This window comes from Taurulus bubalis, assembly GCF_910589615.1.
Source record: "Taurulus bubalis genome assembly, chromosome: 15".
Lineage (NCBI taxonomy): Eukaryota > Metazoa > Chordata > Actinopteri > Perciformes > Cottidae > Taurulus > Taurulus bubalis.
This window is the reverse complement of record NC_136603.1, coordinates 11,061,986-11,081,659: the sequence shown is the minus strand read 5'-3', so window position 1 is coordinate 11,081,659 and position 19,674 is coordinate 11,061,986.

Here is a 19,674-nt window from a genome sequence, read left to right as displayed (position 1 = left end):
GACGATGGTTAGAGGGAGAGAACGAGGAGAGCAGTGAGTACTCACTCCACTTCCATATGTGCTTGCAATGACAGGAAGAGGGGCAATTGAGCTTTTTCATGTTTGAGACCATTTGCTTTTTTCAAAGTAAACGCACTTCATATACAAAACACAATTGCATTTTGCAGATTTTTTGCATCCATCTTTGACAACTATATTTTAGCATTTCTTACCCTCAGGTGAACACAAACTACAGGTTATAAATGTCTTTTTAAAATACAAGCATCTGGAATAATCAATTATCTTATTGGAATCGGCCATTATAAGCAGGCAATTATTAGTGTCGGCTCAAGAAAGAAATCCATATTATGCATCCCTCGTAAAGATTAAAATAACGGAAACTAAATATTCACAGACATGGATTACCCGTTTTAAGCCTTGCATGTTGAAATAAATATGAAAAACCTTTCCTGCATGGTTAACAGTAATTAGTGATCTATCACAAACGATGGCATGCTTTGGAAAGTGGTCAACAGCTGTGTTAATTGTAGTAAATGGGATACAACATGAGTGTGGAAGCAATGATGCCGACCACACTGTTACATAAGGAGCTACCTAAGTGACCTCGCCTGTCACCATGGATAAGTGATGACATGAAGATGAACCACTACTGGAAGTCAAATGGGCTTTCCCTTTTCAAATTAAATATGTGATGCTCAAGCCAGAGTCTTTATTGTGTATTCATATTAAATCTTGTGAAAGACACAAAGCCCCACATCGCAGGCAGCTAACCACTGATTTGACTAGCAATGATGTTAAAAACATAAAGCTAGAGATCTGAATTACCTAAATAATAAAAAATCCCAGTGCATCAGGAGAGATGAGATAACATAAGACAGTTAGTCTCGAGTCTCTTTGTATATATCCTGAGCTCGAGCTACAGGCAGTGGCACACTGTTATCCTTGGTCTTGTTTCTGTATCCAGCAGCTAAAATTAGCTTCAGCCAACTGCACAACATAAAAAGCCATTTCTCCTTCAGACTTCATCCCATGGAAAATATATTCTCGTAATTATCCCATAACAAGGCCAGCTATGATGGAGGCACATGGCTCAGGTCAGTGTGTGTAGATTGGTGGAGTGAGAGGCGGAGCAGACAGACTCCAGAGACAGTTTGAAGACAGCCTGTAGGCGATAACAAGACACAATGTGCCAAGCAGCCAAAATGACAGACATAAACCATGCTTCTGTATTTCTGGAGTTTGGGCATATTTTACCATGAATGGCAAAATCCTGTTACACAATTTGACAACTTCAGACTGTTAATATTGAGCTACCATTGTTAGCCTTTAAGACAGCCAAAAGCCCACACAATACGTGTGACAACAACAACCTGTAACACAACTAGAACAAATTAAATATATAAGACATAGTGTTAAGTACATTTTATAATCAGCAACTTAGACTAGGTGGCAAAGTCATATATATAAAAATAAAAAAGGAAGAAATTGGATAATTGAATGGCAAAGCAACCAAACCTGAGCTATACTACTGGCAACTACACACAACTGACACAATTTTATAGATACAAATCCCTGACCCGGATCTCAGTAATGTGGGGACTGTCATGGTCACACCGCAGCCTCTTTGAAAACCCAATCGTTCGGTTCACATGACATGCATCCTCAACATGCTCCATTTCTTATCTTTTGATTATGGAGTCGAGTTCCTTACTTCTGTCCCCCGTGTTCACTCACGTTGACCATGCAGCCAAACTGTGTGGCTCGTAAAGTTGTTGTGGTTTCGAGTTGGCGGGATTAGTGATTAGAATTAACTTATTCTCATTTCAAAGTGGGAAGATCCCACATTACAGTTCAGGGAAAAGCCTCTGCTGGCTGATTGTAAGGTGTTCTCGTCAGACGTCAAGACAATTCCCTTGGTTTTAGCTTTTTATCAAATACTGTGGATGTTCAACTGTCAAATTAACTGATTATAGTATAGAGCACACACAAGCTCATGTAGCAGTATGCCACAACTATTTGTAGACACTAGACTGCTTTGCAATGAGCTATATAATTAAAGCATATGCCTTCCCACTATTAGAGAGATCACAATCTCAGACCTGACCGATTCACTCGTCTCTCTGCTTTCTCTTCCTCCCTTTGACACATGGATGTGCTCCCACGGTGTGCAACATGTGACAGAGGAGTGTTGTCAGTAAACTCATTGCCGTATCTGGGTCAGCGTCCTCGGTTAACTTTGTGACACATACAGAACGTATGAAACAGTTCAGATTCAAGGAGGAGAGAAAAGCTGTGTGGGCACAAAATATTAAATATGCATACGCAAGCTGTCAGATTGAACAACCCCTGCTTATAAAATGTTCACGCGCTGTTCCTTTTCGTAAGTACCAAACAATGTAAGACTGTGTGCACAGTACTCATTTTCCATCCCACAGTAGGCCATAATGTTGACACACCCCTGTTTAATCATATGTGGTACACCCAAATCATTACAGGTCAGATAACTTGAACAAAGCTTTAAGGTCTCTCTGGATTAAAATTTCTGAAGAAATTATTAAAATAAATAAATGCAAAAATGAAAGCTGTATTCAAGGTCTTCGAAGTACAATTTCAGACACAATGTAGTTAAATGCAAGTAAAATGTAATTCCATTATTTTTTATTAGCCATATTATATGACATTAAATAAACAGCTGTTTATATCTCATCTATTATAATCTAATACAATATGTAAGTGTTGTTCTGTTGTTTGAGAGGCAAAACTAATTTTCTATAAACACATCCTCCTTCAAAAATTCTACCTTGGACTACCTACTGTCTGTATCCTGTAAGAGTTAAAAGGCACTTCAGTGTTTCTAACCAAACTTTAGAGGTTATCGACTTAAACAAATCCAAAATAAAATGATGCACGTCTCTCTGAACTGTGCAGATAAGCCTGAAAATGTTAAAAAGCAGGCTTAGGAGAGCAGAATATCCTATTTGCGGTGTGCCTGGAAGAGACAGATCATGTTCGCTGCTCAGAGCAGATGACTATCTGAACCAGTAAAACCGTTTTTGTGCACAGTCCTTAGCACAGTCCTTAAAATATGAGTGTGTGAATTGAAAAGGCTCCATTTAGTAAGCTTGTTCAGCTCTTCATGAAAGGCTGACGCATTCATTTCCTCCGGCTTGTCAAACTGTCAAAGACTCGCTGATGTGAAATTCTCCATCGGTGGGGCAGGCTTTTCAGTTACCATGGGAACTGTAGTCAAATGACATTCTTGCGATGGCAAATATCCATCGAAAAGGAAATGTACGTTTTGTGGATTATAATGTTCTCATTAGGTGTATAAAACAGGGGGGTGCAGTAAGTGTCGGTAAAGAGGAGCTGATACTCTACCACAATTAATATCAGACAGTGTATGAAACTTGAAAGGATGTCAAATTGTGTTTCTGTTATCTTTCACATTTCAGGAGCAGCATGGGTTTTAATAATTTAGTTTGTCACAGTTGGACTTGCACATCTATATAAAGAAATTGTTTATTGTGTACATTACAATGCATGAAATATGATAATTAATACGGGATATTATTATGAAGGATTTGTAATTGTATGCATATTAAGGTCATTTTTATTACTGTATAATGATGTCCATGTGTACATTGCAATGCTTTAGATGGATTATTGTTTATCAGGTCACAGAGTCACTAGTTTGCTGAGGGTCACCTGGACTCTGTACTGGAGAGTGCAGAGGTCATTTACACACAGACAGTGGTTGAGGGTTTACAAAGGAGCATTTGGTCTTAAGGAACAAAGAGAATGGACCACCTGTGGTTCGTCCTGTGGTTTATGACACGAGATAAGGAACAGGACAGTGATTTGATTTGCATTTCAGCCAGGAGAGGTGAAGAGTTTATGACTGAGCTGTAATAAGATTCTCATGAGCTGTAACATATATAACTGAATAACAATTCCTTCTAGGTCAAATATTGGGTTAGTAAACACAGGAGGGCGGAGTGAGGACTTCAGGTACTGGAAAACAAGAATGTTATGGAGCCATCTTCAAAACCTGCGCCAAAGAGAGACTCCGCCCCTGTGGGACTTTTAGCCAATCTCATGCCGTAGATTTGAACCAATGAGGCGAGGAACGGTCTGGAGCGGAAGCTCGGAGACCCTCATCTGAGTATATGTACACTGTGTGACCATTTGAACTTTAATTAAACCGTTTATTATAACTCTTAGATTTTCTGTATTTCTTCTCTGCCATGAGCACCCAAGGTTCAAGGAATACTCTTTACTGTTAAAGTGTGAGGGCTAATGTTGTTCTTCTTGGTTTAATTGCTAAAGAAGACATAAAAGACAAACACATTAAACCAGAGTAAAAAAAAAGCTTTTTAACTAATTGATAATGACGCTATCGACCCTATAACTTGTGCACACCTCTGAATTTCCACAAAGAAAAATGAGCTTACCTCAGTGTCCCAGAACTCAGATCTCCACGAGGAGAGGCAAATGGTTCTCCGCAGTGTCACACATCTGTCAATCACTGAGGGTCACCTGCAACGAGGAAACATGACGCATTAAGCCGGAGTTGGTAATCTTTACACAGTAAATTTGTCAAGGTAAATTTTACTCAAATTGAAAAAAAAATGTACCCCCAGTCTAAATAGAGTACAATCTACTCTTGCCTCAGAGATAATAATTCAGAGTATGTTTTACTCCATTTAACGCTACATGATAATACATTTACTAGAATTGGAATACATTCTATAGAGAGTTGGATTTAATTCTATATAGAATTGAATTATATGTTGGATTCAACTTCTTTCAGCTCTCTTCCATCCCATAAACCGTCAGCTCGTTCTAGCGTAGAGAGAGGTTTCATGGCGGCGGAAACGGAACTTAAGGAACCGTACTGGGCGTGGTCACGCTGTTTTACTCCAATAGAGTTTATTCCGAATATTTGCTCCAACTCTACTGGCTACGGCTAGTAATTACGCTCTGAAATGATGAAACATTACTCCTTTAGGAGGAAAATAATAGGAACTCCGGAAAAATTACTACCCCGTTTTTCCTTTGTAGAAACTAACAAAACGCTGTTTTTTTTTTTAAAATGATCCAACGGAAATCCAGCCCAGTGTTACAAATGTTTCCAATAAAAGATGCTCCCATCATTAGCTAAAAAATTCACTCAATTTAGACAGCTTGTCCCTTCCATTTTGGTCATAGAAACGTGTGAAGTGTGAAATTGTGCTCCTTTGTTGACACAAGTCTGTGCTGCGTGCTAACCGAGAGGCTAAAGCACTCCTCTGGTCTCGGAGGTCCCACGAATTGCAGGTTGAACCCACTCCCCCCGACCGAAGAGTTTTAATATTTGCTGTTGATTACTATCGAAGCTTCGGAGCCCAACATATGGTATTTGGGACAAGCCGACACTTTTCTGAAGTTTTATGGACCAAACAATTAATCAATTGTTTGTTAAAAGAAAGATCGAGGTCTTTGAAGCATTGTTTAAAGTTAACTTCCAATAACTTTTCAAACAATGGTTTTAAATCTTATTTCGCAGCAGTACACAGCATACATGACGGACACTGAGTTAAGGCAATGTGCAAAGCAGCCGACAACATGGAGACTTGGAAACCAACAGATTGTTGCTACAACAGCACAGCCCTCCACTAAACGATTCAACATTAAGGAAGTGAGATGCAGGGAAGCCTGACTGCATATATTAGGATTATTACAAATAACATCCATTTTATTTCATAATAAAGAATGTGCACAAAAATGGTATTTTGAGACAAGGTGCGAAGAGTCAGTTTTCCTATTGTTGCATAACAGTCAGCTGGCCAACTTGTTGTCCTCGCTGGCTAAAAAGGCATCTTGAGGGTCCACGCCCATAGTATTTACTGTACTTGGCAGAATGAGTCAAAGCTTCAGTGGCACAAAAGAAGACACAATAGAGAGCCGATTCTGCTCTGCTGCGAGTCGCTGAGAGCACTCCATCTGCATTTTAAACAGAGTCGTGTGTTTATCTGAAGGACTTTTACATTAGCAATTAATCACAGAAACTCAAGGAAATTGCCATCACAAGTCCCACCTGTCCAGAGTGATGTGGTATTTATTTGCGCTTTGCCAGATAAAGCGTTCTTATTCTGCATGACTCATCAAAGCCAAGGGTAACAGTGGCTCCAGGTCCAGTAAATACAGCAAAGGGAGGAATGAGTGATGAATAACATAACACAATCTTAGATATATTATGTATTAGATGATTCATTATGTTAAAGGTTTGACAGGAACATATTTTGAGTTCTTTAAGAGATTAGTACTCATTAAATGTGATCAAACTAATTTGAGAAGTTCATCTCACTCCATAAATTCAGAAGAAATAGTACAGTCTGTTTGCATTGAGTTCTCTCTCCTTTTGACATCGTATATAAAGGCCTCCAATGAGCAGGGCTGGTTGGCAGTATTTTATTTTAAATGTCATTTTTGCATCAGAGTAATGCAGTGCTTTGATTTATTATCAGACATTTAAGTAGCTGGATTAGCCAAAACCAGTACATCCATTTGGTTGTTTTATTCAATACCTAAATTCAGTTAGCAACAAATGTATAATACAGTTTCACGGTTATATTGATATTGCAATATCAAATTACTGAATAGAGGATTACATCCATAATGCCAAACACTGGCACAAAAAATTCAATTGGTGTTTTTTTTTCAATTTTACAATTATTGTATTAGATATTTTTTCTAAGTTTGTCCCTTTGTCTATTTCCTCCCTGACTTTTCAAAAGCACATTTCTATAACTAATGCAGGAGGCATCTCCACCAATAGCGTCTCTAGAGGACCTAAAGGTGATAACAGGCAAGTGAAAGAAACCACCATCATTTGCGCTGCACTGGATTGGTCTTTGAATTTTTCCACAAGCCAGACAGCAAATGATACGGTGCAAGATAAAACAGTTACATGACACCGCAACAAAAGAACATGCATTTTCTTTGCTTCAACAATTTCAGTCTAAACAAAAGGGTGTTTACCTTCAGCCTCGGCCATCGGGGAGGGTTCTCATGCAAACCAAAAGCCACAGTCAATGCAAAACTGCTGTAATAATAAGACTAAGTAAGCATCTAGCTAATGCTGGGGAAAAGGGAATAATGACAACTACCCTGTCCTCCCATCTGGTTACAGCAATAAGTCGGATCCTTACCTTGGGACTACAGTGTAATTCCTCCCCCTCTGCATCCATCTCACCCAAGTATTTGTGTGTCTAGTAACAACCGCACTCCCCAGCCAGCCGTCACTGTTGGCTAAATATGTCATACACCTAACGAGGCCTGGCGAAATTACAATAAGCAAAGTTCCCTTCAAGGGCTGCTCTTCCTCTGCAAAGGACCTGCTTATTGTCCTGTGGCGAGGCTCACAAGGGAATAGGAGAGTGTCAGCCCATCCTGTTTACGGCACTTCAAACCCAAAAGCACAATGCTGCTGCTAAACACGCTGTTCAACGGTGTACACGGTTGAAACTGAGCCAACAAGTGTTTTTTGGGGAATTTAGTTTGATGGCGGAGCAGTTTTAACACACAATGTGTTCTTGTGGGAATTTGCAGACGGACGGATGTCTGTACAAATTGTGTCAATCCATCAAGCAATATTTCCCTGGATAGTAACCTGTTGATGGCACTGAAGGAAAGGTTTAGGGATCACCAAAATCAAATGAAAAAAAATAATCAAACATGTAAAATATACGGTCACGGTGAATTATATTGACATGGCTACAAAAAGCCGTTGCATTTTTATTTATTTTTCAATCCATCACGGTGCACAAGCTTCCCTTTCTTAGTCTCTATTCTTATGTTGATTTTATGGGGCTAAAATAGTTGAACCTTTCGAAAGGGCTACTGATTAATACATAACTGAGAAAAGGGCGAGTGAGCAGCCCAGTCAGGCAGATGTCACGCGTTGTTCCTAACTGCACTTATGAGGGAGGGGACAGCAGTGTTCACTGTTCAGACACTGACTGAAATTGTTTTCATATTGGAGTCTCAGCACTCAGTAAGTACTGTGTAAAAAAATCCCTTTATGCAATCAGGCTAGTCAGTGCTAAAAATCCCAAACAACAAGCACGGCTGCTGCGAGTTTACCATGACTCCACTTTTACCCACACAACGTCTGAGCCAGTCCTCTCCGTCTCTGTCGGGGACGTACAGGACTAACAACAGCTGCAGCATTAGCCGGCAGGCTCAAGTACAACTGATGAGTTGGCCGATAAAAGAACACATAACCAACAATGCACAGCATAAAACAATGCCACTTTAGCCCACAAGCTATCCCCTAAGTAACCGGCCTTTTTTAAGTGAGTACTGAAATGAGGGCTCCTCATGCACCTAACAATGCTCATCATTCATTACAGAAGGATGAATCATACGAGTATCCATGACTAAGTGACTCATTCAACCAATGTAAACATACACAAGGTCACAGCCCTTCAAAGTACAGAGAACTACTCTTAACCACTGCTGCACCCAGGACAGGCGAGAGGAGCCGGAGCCGGACATGGATGATTTAAATAGTTGTCCAAGTAGAAACTGCCCTTAGTTATGCAACGCCTCGTTCACGCTGCAGGACTTAAGCTCTGATTTTCAACTCGCAAACAGTTTTTGGAGCTCCCTGATTAAATTTCCCAATCAGAGGAAAGTTGTTGTTGCACCTTGAGGACAATGAATTAAAAAGGTAAACGCATGTGGAAACAGGCTATTTTGTGAACACATCTGTCAACGACAATATCAACAAGTGTAACGACATGCATGGTATTACATAATTTACCGTGTCACTTATCGCCTGTGTTTTAGGCTACTGATCAAATATTCCTCCTGGTGAAAGATCTTATAGTGTGTGACCCCGGCGCCAGTCAGTCACATAGTGGGAAAACCAGGACTTCAAGTCTGAATTTGGCTTTACCAAAGACAAATTAATCAGTACTGAACTTGGATTAGTTATTTTTTGGGGACACAATTTCCCTTGCAGTGTTAGCAGTTTTGTCTTCTGAATGAACCGCTGACGGTCATGAACTGCATTAAAAAACACTGAAACATCTGACACAACCAATGCTTATTATTAGGATATGTGTTACAGGAGGCTTTTCCATTGATGCTTTTCCATTGCTGCAGTCACTACGTGATCGAAAGAAAAACAAACAAACATTTTTTTCCCCACGAAGTCAACTACTTGCCCCACACGTGTCAGTTTCAAACATGCGCCTGCAAAAGTGAGTCATCGCAACAGCCATCAAAGCAGGGGCCAATTTAGGAAGAAAAATAAGTGTTGCAGTAAATGTGGCAGTAGCCTTAGTCAGCGGGTGTGATAACTGGGTGCAATAATTTCAGCATGACGTGTGGAGAAATGTCCTGCACACATATCGAGCAAAAGGCCGGTCGTTGTTGTGTGCGATCGCGCCAACAGTTTTTCTCCGCACAGCTGAAAAGTGTTTGCGTTTTCATGTTTTGTTTGTTTACAGTTCACAGTATAACTGGTATGAGTTAAATCGTCATGTCATGAGACTAGTGAGAGCCTTTAGCAGAGGAAGAATGGGGGAGCAAATCTGATTTCAGTCCCTGTTGCTTTAGCAAAGCATGACGGGTCTGTGCTCATTACCATTGTTCCTGATGTTTACACAGTACCAGATGCTGCAACAACAAATGCTGAATATGAAAATCTGTACAGACTGTACAAGTGTTTGCTGGTCAAGAGCCATTTCTTTATAGACATAAAATGTCACCTATTGCAATCTCTTTTGTTATACTTTCTACAATAATATCTATTAGAACAGAAGGCAGGCTGCTTTTCTCTCCTTACTGTGATACGGTGAGTAACATAAGTCGCACATGGTACTCAAACGTAGTGAAGATACAAAAAAGAAAAAGAAAGTAAAAGAGAGAGCACTTGTGAACTACAGTGATGAAAATCCCAAATGAATGCTCTCTGTGACAATGAAACATGCCATGGTTGATTCTCTTAGCCGGCATCAATAAATGGAAAAAGAAAAAAACGGATATGAACTGAACTGAAATTAACTGTTTGAGAGTTTGTATCCGTCTGTCTCCACTTCTCCTCTCTGCCCTAAATGAGCAGTGCCAGGTTTCAACTGTCCAGCACTGGGGATTTTTCAAGGTCAACCTAGCTCAGTCAGCCATGAATTATTGAGCCTGAGCTCTGTGCCTGTTCTGTTTGTGCCACTTCTGACGCTGTTCGTCTTCCTCAGAGTTTGTTTGCTGTGACAAACTAAATATCCAACAACGATGGTGTGACAATTTATTAATATTATTTTTGGGAAATTTTCTGTGTTTAATCTCTACAAGAGAACGGTCAGATATTGCTGTTTCAATAGTGTGATGCTGTTCTCATACAGCACGTACAAATATTATGAGAGATTAATATGTTGTACTTTCTAAATCAGGGTCATTGGACTTCTCTAATCAGAAAATATAAGTCTAGACCAATGATTAAACTGACGTGAGATGACACAGGGCAAAAAGCCAGGTTTCACAAGAATCTGGGGCAGGTTCATCACCACTGTGAGTTAGTTACAGTCTGCTGATTTTGACATAAACACGTAGCACAGCCGAAACGCATAAGCACAAAAACACACACTAATTCTGCTTCCTCTCTTTGCTCAAGTACTCCTCTCACACATTAGGTAGCTATTCTTCATGATACACACACTCATACTACACACACACTTTATCCAGACACTTTCCCCTAGGTAGAGGATTAACTCTAATACCTGACCATAGTGAACCAGTCTGCTGTAATCTCCATCCCTGTTGCCTCTCATTCGTAAGAAGAACCAGCTACTCACCAGTGGAGTAGGCTGTCTGCACAGGAATGTAATGAGGTTTATTAATAGCAAATACAGCACTATAAATGTATCCCTAGTGCCTGGTTTTCTATACAGAATAATGGCTCACAGTTATAAAGATGGTGAGGCCGACAGGTACACACCTCAGTGAGACGGCAGCTGACTGAAAGGACTTTTGGTGAGTGAAGGTCACCAACGGGCAGGCAACAGTGACTAGCGTCAGTATGTTACAATACATACCACAGGTAATAATACAGAAAGAATGAAAGAGAGATAGGGACACAGAATAGAGGAGAGAAGGAGAGAGTGAAAGATTGGCTACTCTTTCTACCTCATCCTCTCCTCATCTCTGATAGGCCAGGCTAGGGGAACTGAGGCGTACGCACATCCTGAGCTAAAATTAGCTCTGCTGCAGCTGCAGGGCCAGACGTGTTGGGATGGGCCCGTGTTGCAACTAAGCACGCACGGACATGCACACAAACACACACACACACAGTTCCACCAATTAGACAGGGTGAGCCACAACACACAACAGCACAGGTGAATGCCAACAGCATCCTGCCTCCTTCCTTTCGGCTCCTCCATACAAATGCTTTCCTTGCAAATGTTGCGTGTACACACATCCACATACAGGATATACACATGCCGTCCACAGTGCCCCACACTAACCTCACTAACACACATATATTCACCCTGGGATCAAAGAAGAACATATCTTCTTTTTTTCCTTCAAGCATTTAGTTTGTGATCTTATTCGCGATAACATACAATGGGTTGTTGTGTACAACACCCTAATTTGTGTCATGATAAACAAGCGATTGTATGATTATTCTCTGTTGAAATCTCATTGTCAAAGTAGTAAATTGAGAGTTCTTGTGCATTTCTAGTGTACAGCACATAAAATGGGCGGGGGGGGGGGGACCACTGTGGAGCAATAAAACTTCATGAAGGTTTTAATGTTCAGTTGTTGAAACAGTGTCAAAGAATTCTGTCTGTCAATTTTCTAAACTGTGAGAAGTGATGGAGTTTTATTGGATTGCAATATATTGAAAAGGCATTTCTAATATTAAGTTTCCCTCGTATATAGACGGAGTAAACATTACAAACACCTTATCATAGAGATGCTGCTCAATATAGCACCGCCACTCGCTACATCCTCAGAGAATACCAGAGAGGTTAATCATCGTTTGTCTTAAGGTGTCAACGAAAAGTGAACATTACAAGTTTCACGAGTAGGAAGTAATAGCAGGGCTGTACTGTTTTGCATACGTTTGTACAGGCGTACACAATACACACTGTAGCTCAAGAGCCACGAGGTGGAGGGGATTGTTTCTTCTGTGAAGACTTGGACAGTCACAAGTTCACCTGCTGACAGTTCAAACTACGGACACATGACTACAAATTCCACAGTATTTAGCACGGCTGCTGACTTGGTGCATGGTGTGTGAGGGGGCTGCTCAGCCTTTAACTTCACCCCAGAGAAACGGAGGAAAATTACTGCCAAATAAGCCGCTCAGCAGTCTCGTAACAAAAGGCCACCTTGAGCTTTTGTGACATGCCAAGACCACCGCACTGCCCACCGGCCTGAGACCGCAGTCTGCGTGACCAAAGGATCCACCAGTGGGGAAAGTAGAGAATAGTGGGTGCATTATTACACTACGACCTCAGACGGTGGGAAGGGGGGGCTGCAAAACCGCTGAATAGCAAGAAAATCAAGCCGGAGAATTTGGCCTCCGAACTTCCTCCCACCCCAGAGACACATAATGGTTGTTAAATCAAATTGTTTCCTCCAGTATGAAAACAACAACAATGTGGGCGACATTTTGGCTCCATCTACAGCACTGCAGCAGGCGCAAAGAGATTACACTAGCTGGACAATGACAGAGTTCTGCGGGAAACTTTACAGTTAATACGTATAACCCATGGAGCCCTGGCCAGATGTTTAGCTTGCCAATGAAACACTCTACACACCTAAAATAAAATGTAATTATGCAATGCAAACGGTTTCTTTTGACTGAGTTTTAACTGCCCATATTTGATCAGATTGCCCCCCATGACCAAACAATGCTTTTGTTTTACCCTCCAGTACACATGGATCACAGCACGATGCAGCAAAAGCCCCCACTTTCCTTCCATGTCTTTCCCATCATATCATAACAACAAATAACTGGCAATAATTCAAAGGCTCCTGGAATCAACCGGGCTTTGGCAACTTCCGACAGGCGGCGAGTCGTGACCAGCAAGCTGAGCAGGAGAGCACAGAGCCGATCAACGGGAAGGCAAAGCCTAGCAGAAAACAGTGGCTCTGAGAGGATGATGACCCATTATCTTGGCTTTAACAAACTGTCCGTGCTGCCACATTTATGATACAGGGCGTGTGTTTCCCCACTGGCATCCAGTACAACAATGGGAAAGATCAGGTGCCTTTCAGTCTCTTGTAAACTGCATTCAGGTCAACAGCAGGGTAATTCAGGAGTTGCTGGTAGCTTTTCAAAAATGAGCCCATCTAATCAAACTGCTCAATGCAGCTGTAACTTTTTAGCAGAGAACAGTCTTAAATAACAACATGACTCATTCGACACACTTTGTGTGGCGACTTCTTTGTCAAACATTATGTAAAAGAATCGCAAAGAAATTTAACTATTTCTTCCACACAGTCCTTTAGGTATGTTTGGTTGCAGTGTACAAAAAGAAACCTGTGTGATGTTCAACCATGCAAGCCATTTTGACCTCTGGTGCAAACAGAGCTACTACTGAGCAGCAGGGTTGGTCATTCATCAGACAAAAATGTCAAACATTCACAGGCTCCAGCTGCTCGTGTAAGGATTTGCTGCTTTCCTATCACAGTAAATGTAATACGTTGAGGGTGCTGGTCAGGATATCCAATTCATTTTAGCACTTTGAGTTTTTGCTTTTCCACTGAGTCAAATTACTAATTGTGAAAATGTAGTAATTGCAACTTGCACAACATTTTTACTTTTAGTCAAAAAGTATTGTTTGACCGTTTGAACCATTACCTGTCAATAATACCATGAACTGAAAGGAGAATAGTTCCACAGCATGAGCGCCAGTAACAGTACAGATTGGAAAGAAAGACTCTGCACTCTGATCTGAACTCTACATTTGTGTTTGTTGACAAAGTATTATCTGGTTACCAGAAGTGTAAACACTGGATTTAAATGAAATTGGTCAGATTTTTACTTCGTTCAGTCTGTTCCTGTCAGGTAGCTAATGTTAAGTAAGTCAAGTTTTGCTCTCTCTCTCTCTCTTTCTTTTGAAACTGAGTATTAACTAGATGTATCTGCTCTTCCTAATTGAAGCACATAACACAGTCCACAGCTGTGAGATAGTCTGTAGTTTGCGATACATCATCAAATAAATTACTTTCAAAAACAGAAAAATTATAGCTTTATGTATTTATTGAAGTGTAACTTCACCCTGAGGTCTGAGCGGCTCTGAGCCTAGCTACACACAGCATCATTTTGGAAAATGCTTTTAAAATAATGGGGAAAGGGCTTAGAGGAGTTTCTCAGTGCCATTCCCTGGCTTCTGATTAGAGGGCATTAACATATTTGTATAAACATAAAATTCATAACATAGATTAGTTCCAACCCGTGTTTCATCACAGTACATTTACGCAATTTAGTCTACAGCTAAAAACAAATGTCCAAGTGTGCAGTACCTCTAATAATGGTTTATTTGATTAAGGGGACAGTGCACATTAACACAAACATTTATGTAAATGCACCGGAGTTAGCCAAGAGGCCATTTTTCTTCTGTAGTCGCGAGAGGCATATGTTAATAACAACAAGATGTATTATCAGACGACAAATTGGGCTAAAATACGTGCAGTAAATTAACGATTCACTGGGTCCAATCCAGAGTGGTGGATTGAAGGTTGCCCACTTGATCCGCCAACACAGCACTGTATTGATAATGGAGGGTTGTGAACATATCTCCCACTGAAATTAACTGAAGGAGGTGAGAGTCTACGGCAAACAACCGGTCATACTGTACAGCAGAACAATAACAAAGCCATTCACCACTTCCATGGGAACTAGGCATTTCCCCGAAGGGCTAATACAGTTGATCTCACCTAATCAAAACATTCACACACCTCCAGCAAACCAGCACTCCGATGATGGCAGCAAAGTTTAGCAGCACGGGCCACTTGCCACATATCGTTTTATATATATATATATATATATATATATATATATATATATATATATATATATATATATATATATATATATTTATATATATATATTCCTCTTCATATGTCAACCACGGTAATTTGTACAATGGACCACTGTGTTCTCTTTAAAGAGGTTATTGATACACTGATCAAAAGCATGGATTATTGTTATGGATTTGCTATCCTACTTTGCAATTTTTGTAACTTCTTTTAAGCAATATTTGAGATACATTAATGTGTGGTTGAGGTGTACTCATCCTCTACTACACGTTTTATGCTGTCAAAACGTCTGCTTCAGGCACTTCAGCCCCTTTACACATTTATGGCTGTTGCTTGTGTAATGATTTATGAGTACACTTTTAAATGCTGGACACTTACACTTCCTCTAAAATTCTGTAAAACTAAATAATATTGCAGCAACTAAATCCAATAACGTCAGCAACACAACTAGAGCTGTAGGGATTTGTAATTGATGAATTAGTTGATTTAATAATAATAATAATTAATTATTTGTTTTTTGTCATTTTTATAAGAAAAAACACCTAACATCCAGTAGTTCCGATTTCTTAAATGTGAGAATGTGATGCTATTCATTGTCGTGATATGAAACTGATTATATTTGGGGTTTGGACATTTGGTCGGACAAAAGCAAGCAATTGGAATCCATCCCATTTGAATGTGCAAAATTACAACATGCATTTTCCAGTATTTTCAATTTTACCGCCTAATCAATTCTTTGAGAAAAAAAAATCTGTAGCTTAATTGATTAGAAAAATACTGTTTGCTGCAGACCTAAACACAAGTGTTGACTCTTCGGACGTGCATTGTATTTTGCAGAATTTCCTGTATGGTAATGCGATCATTAGCCGGGGCAATATATCCTGGAATTTCCAAACCTTGTTGCAATCAGTTTTGAAAGCATTGATTCATTTACAAACAAGAGAGTACACACACTATGCTACTCCACCTCTTTGGAGCCCCAAGAGAAGCAGTATGAACTCGTGTTTGGCTTACAGACAGACAGGTCTCTGAGCAGGGGGGTGCTAGGGGAGAGACATACCATACATCATGCAGACAGCCAACAAACAGACAGACCTCAAGCCTGGCAGTGTGCAGTGAGTCAGCAGCACCACAGCTCTCTCTGCATGCCAACCACATGTCCAGCTGATTCTCAAGGCTGTCTGCACGCAACCAGAACTTATTCGTACCACAATCAACTTAAGAAATGCCCCAATGCCCAAACTGTCCAGGGCAGAATATTGATGCGTCTCATTTGCTTGGCCCCAAGGGGACAACAACAAACAGGGCAATTCTGATTTTCTCTGCAGGAAGAAGAGGAAGGACAGTGGGTTGGCTCTGCCTGTGTGATCCTCTGGCTCTGCGGGAGCGAGTACAGTGGAAAATAGTCCCCACTGCTAATCCATGGCAAGCTAATTACAGCTTTGATCCCCTAGGCGTGTGCATCACCATAGGTGGGAGGGAGGTAACATACTCTCAGGCTCAATACACTTACAGTTAGATTTGTTTTGGTTCAGAGCAGTCTCAATAAGCTCACATCTGCTGCAGACATGCAGGCAGAAAACGACAATGTTGAGCATTATTAGTCAACTCAAAGTTCATAAGAGTTTACCTCAGCTTCTCGTGAATCCTCTTTGACATTTTTAGGCAGGCTTAAGCGTTTTATACAGTACATGGCTTTGCAACCACAGTATACCAACCAAGAATATGATCATTTTAGGGCCTTCTGCTCATCAAAGAGCACTTGCTGAATAATTTACCATTTGTGAGCAATAGAAGAATCTCTCAACTCCTGGAGAAATAAACAACAATTAAGTGGGTAAATTGAGTTTTTATCTAAAATAGGCCACAGCTCTGATGATAGCCTCGTCCCAAAACACATGGTGGCAGAGATAGAGTACGGGAGGAGGAGGAGGATGTTGATGATGTTTGAGGGTGAGCAGCAGATGGCAAGGAATTATCTGGATCTTCAACTCTATATCTTTGCCCATGATGACGCCATTATTTGAGGGGTAGTTTACTTATCATTAAACAAAATCACACCAAGCAGCATTCATGGCATCATTGCATGTCACCAACGTGGCAACAGCAAAGGATCAACAAGTCAGCACAAGTAAAAACTGGGATGATGGAGCAGAGAGGAAATGTGATGTTGCCATTGTCAGGATTGTTGGTTGCTGTTAACTTAGAAAACAGGACTACTGGTCTGATGAAACACTGTTCTGTCCCAGCACGGTCCAAACAGCACTGGGGTATGAGCTTCAGGTCAATTGTGTAGGTAAGAGCCAGGCTTAAATAACAAAGGAAATGTTTCCAGGTGAAGAGCTCAAGCACCACCAGGCTCCTGGACAGAGACTGTGCTGAGGGAATTAACACATCTGAGCTATGTGTGTTATAAGTACATACTGATAGCTGTGTGGTGGTCATTAAAATCACATGGTGCCAGTGCAACACACGTGACGGTATGATGACGAGCAACTGAAACAGCGAGAAATACATTCAAGTCACAAAGCCACTCACTCGGCTTTTGTGTGCATGACAGTGATTTACGACGTAGCAAGTCGTTTGAGAGCATCCACGTTGGGTTACTACGTGTCGGTGTGTAATAAATTAACGTTTGTGCTGCTTTTACCACCAAAAAGTTATAGAGTGATACTTCCGCTCACACTTTCAAAATAAACCCAACGTTCTATCTTTTGAGTTCAAACTTCAAGAAGCCACGGTGGAAATTATGTTTATTTTCCTGTAGATATATTGCAGGATAAAAATGCTGACAACAACGTGCCGTTTAACCTTTGACATCGTGCCGTTAGCTAACTACGGTGTTATCTCAGTGTTTCTCTCGAACAGCAAACTGCACACCAGCAAACATTCGTGACAACAAATTGCCACGACAGCCAGACCAGACCAACGTTAGCTACCGTAGCTTGGCTGGCGTGTCCGCTAGCGTGCCAGTTTATAGTCAGCAGCTGGTGGACATCCTCCTCCTCCTCCTCCTCCTCCTCTTCCTCCTCGCTTCTCACCAGTCGTGACCGAGGCCGAAGCAGCTGACTGCCTGGCTCCAACACACATCTACCCCGTGCTTCTTAGCTTTAAGACAGTTAACGCTCCTGCCGCCAGTACGCTAGCATCAAGCGTAAAGCGTCACAACGGTGCCGATGATGTTTCAAGTCACCAGCAGCCCTTCACTGCGACTACCTGGCAAGAAAATCGGCATGTTTTACCAATAACCAGGTAGCTTAATGAAGTACTCACCCCGACTGAAGCTGCTCGCGGCAATGTCACGCGGTGACTGTATCGGGGAAGTAGGGGTGGTGTTTGCTCAGGGCGGTCACCCAGGTCGAGTGTCTTTCTTCTAAATGGCCCCTCTCTCTCTCTCGCTCTCTCTCTCTCTCTCTCTCTCTCTCAGCGAGCTACACCTCCGTAAGATCTCTCCACACTGCAATGGGGCTGTACGGCGCCACACGATTGGCCAGAGTGAGCGGAACTCGGTGCGCTCTGGTGAGCAAGAGCGCTCGCGCGACCTGCAGGAGGAGCAGAAATGATGCCTTCGTGGTAACTGGGAAAACTCAACACCGGGGTTCAAGCGCATTGCTTCAGTGTTAAAAATGTAAATGATGATAATAGTTATTATGTAAACACTTTTTACACAATAAATCACGTATTTGTTTCCACCAAATATAATTTGCTTACAGACGCCATTGTGAGTTGTTAATAAACACTACAAAACAGCCTGCTTTAAAATATGACTATAATATATGTATTATATATTATGTTGATTATTTCCTTGGTATTTTACTTAACTTTAACATAATCTAATGGTTTTGATTATGGTTTACTAATAGTGTACATATCATTAACAAGCCATTAATACGAACAAATAGTGGATTGCTGTGAAAAACTCCACTGCTTGTGTTTATCTTTTCTATTTGGTAATAAATACATTTATGAATACTGATGGGGTTCTCACTCGTATCTGCAGTTTTAAGTCTTAATACGTTATTAATAAAGGGCTGAATCCATTAAGTCTGTAGTTGTATGTGTTCATTTTCATTCAACGGACTTTGTTCCGCAGCAACGGATGTGCTTTTAAGGTGCCGCCTTGTGCTTTCACTTTCACTTTGTTGTCTTTGTCGCTTGTGTCGTTTTTCTTTTTCCTTGAAGAATTGGGGGTATTACCGTTCACCTAACGCGTAATCGAGAGCTCAGACCCATTTATGGCTTCCAGTAACTCGGCGGATGTTGCAAGGGTGGGACAGATCTCTGTTTAAGGTCTGTGTTAAACTGTGGTACTTCCACAGAAGCGTTTTTAATGGTGCGTCATCTTTCCGCTGTGGTTTTCGTCATACTTCAAATTCCTTTTCATGTTACTCTGTTGACCGATTTCGACGGTATGAGGTATCGTTGTGTTCTTCTTCAATATAGTCTTTGCAAATTGTTATATTTTAATGATATTTATTTATTTTATTTATTTGGAACTAACTAACATTGTTTTTAATCTCAACCAGTTTATAGGCATTCCAGTCCAGGTTGGCAAATTGCTATTTGTTGATCACTATATCGGTCTTCAGTGCTGTTAATTAAAGATCATCAGACTTCACTCTTCTTCTACAAAAGTCA